Source organism: Centroberyx gerrardi, chromosome 14 (genome assembly GCF_048128805.1).
Source record: "Centroberyx gerrardi isolate f3 chromosome 14, fCenGer3.hap1.cur.20231027, whole genome shotgun sequence".
Lineage (NCBI taxonomy): Eukaryota > Metazoa > Chordata > Actinopteri > Beryciformes > Berycidae > Centroberyx > Centroberyx gerrardi.
In genome coordinates, this window is record NC_136010.1 from 25,449,472 (window position 1) to 25,451,700 (window position 2,229).

General features: G+C 43.3%; 1 non-coding gene across 1 annotated transcript; it reads right to left on the minus strand.

Moving 5' to 3' along the window:
- Positions 1-353: 353 nt before the first annotated feature.
- On the minus strand, positions 354-427 carry trnat-agu (transfer RNA threonine (anticodon AGU)). The gene has a single exon. It is a non-coding gene; the product is annotated as a tRNA-Thr (tRNA).
- Between the last annotated feature and the right edge of the window lie 1,802 nt (positions 428-2,229).

Genomic DNA, 2,229 nt, shown 5'->3' on the forward strand with positions numbered 1-2,229 from the left:
AGCAGCTCTTATGATTGAAACAGTAGGAAAGCTGAGAGGGCTGCAGAGCCGGGGAGACCGAGGAGAAAAGGTTCTGGGTGATTCAATTCCCAGGCCAGCAGGGGTAAAAGTGCTTCCTGAGGTGGGGGGTCTTAACCACCACGCCATCACAGGCCGTGGCTCATCCATTCCAACAAAATAGTGTGTCACATTTTTTAAATAATGTTCATATATAACATGGCCAGGTCAGGCTAGCTGCCACAGAGGAAGGAGTTTGAAGTGTCGGCAGGCTGGAGAAGACTGGAAACCCACGCATTCCCAGTTCATTGCAGCACAGCGTTAATGGAGCCGACTTCGTTCCATCCTCCTTGAAAAGGCACCGCTGGGATTTGAACCCAGGATCTCCTGTTTACTAGACAGGCGCTTTAACCAACTAAGCCACAGCGCCATTATAGCCATTTTCATTTAGTACACTCTTCTCTGCTTCAACAACTACTGTCAACATAGTTATTGCAGCAAATCTGCAATAAAACAATGCTGTTTTTGAACATTTAGCTTAGCTGTTCTTTCTTTTCTTCCTGCTTTCCTCTATTGTTGTTGTTGCTGTGACTTCCTGCTCTGTGGCTGCTAGCCTCACCTTGATAGCCATAACCAGCTCACCACTGGCCACGCCCACAGCAAATGGTATACACCCCAAAATGTTACGAACATTAGCATTTTTAAAAAATGTGAAAACAGTTGCATACTGCAGCTTTAAGTTTCTCCTGTGCGTCTGTCCCTGGTCCCACACCGGTGCTTGAAGCCGGGTCTGTGCTATTTGTAACAGAAGTGTGTCACTTTGCAAATGAAAACACAAATTGGAAACACTTGTCACCACTGTAACCATCCTCAGCACTCCTCAGCACTCTATTAGCGACTTGCCAAAAACAATCTGTCACTTTGCTTTCCAGTGCAGTCACAACAGCAGGAATTAGGAGAATTACTCTGTTACCTCTGCCTTTCCCAAACAAGTCAATGCTGGAAATGAAATTTTAATAATTTGCCACTTAACATAATAGAATGTCGCAGCTCTCCAGTCATGAGATGTCTCCAAATTGTTTTTTGGAAATAGGGTGTATTGACTTTTGCTGTTTTGCATATAACAACAACTAGATTAAATAATTTGTGGGTGTTTATTTTTTGCAGTGGCATAGCAGCAGTTGCAGCATTCACAAGCAGCTGCTGCAAACCTTTTATTGTTGTTTTGAATCCAGATTTTCCTTTTGTTTCTTAGTGTCTATGAATCTGCACCTTTGTTCTAAGACCATCTGTAATAGAGTGAAGTATAGCACAGAAACACAAGCATCGTTGACTAGAGCAGTGTTTCTTAATTCATGGGTTGGGCCCCGAAATGGGCTGTGAGCCTTTTTCCTGGTGTGTCCGCACGACACATGTTTCACTATGTTTTCATGAGCCTGTCCCACAGCAAAACAAGGGGTTAGGGGTTCTGAAACAAGATGACACCAACCAGGCATACAGAAGATCAAGACCCAGGCTAAGCTCCTCACAGGTGATACTGTACACACACATGCACACACTGACACCTACACTCGCGTACATGTGTATACAGTGACAATACGACACCATTAACGTCTGTGATGTTCGACTGAGCAGAACATAGCACAGGTAATTGGATGCAGTGTGCTTGAACCCCCTCCAGTGTTTCAAAAATAAACTGCAAGAATCATCAGTAGAGCTGAATAGACTGTGTGTTGGGTGAGTACGTGTGTGAGTGTTTAAAGGGCACAGACAAAGGCAGATCACTCCACGAGTAAGTGAAATTATCTCACACCCCACTGGTAGTCAGTGTGACAGTCTGTCAGTGCCAAAATGTCAAGAAACCCTGCTGCACAGATGGAGGAGGATCCAGAGATACAACACCTATAAGTTTCTCGAGCAGCCACACTGGAGCTTTAGCTCGCTTGGTAGGGCAGCAGACTTTCATGTGGATTCTCACGGTTGAATTCTGGGGTCAGCAAAAAAATTAAATCAGATTTTGACTCTGTTTGAAAAGCACAAAATGTTTACATTATGCTGTTTGACACTGTCAATTTAAAAGGTAGCGTTTTACCACCAAATATACGAAGAAGAAAATGACCTCACACACCAAAATTCATATTTTAGTTTCATAGCATTGATTGATGTTGCATGCAGTCAAAATATACCTAAATAACAGAGCATTGATTAGGCCTATTCATGAACAGTTATTAG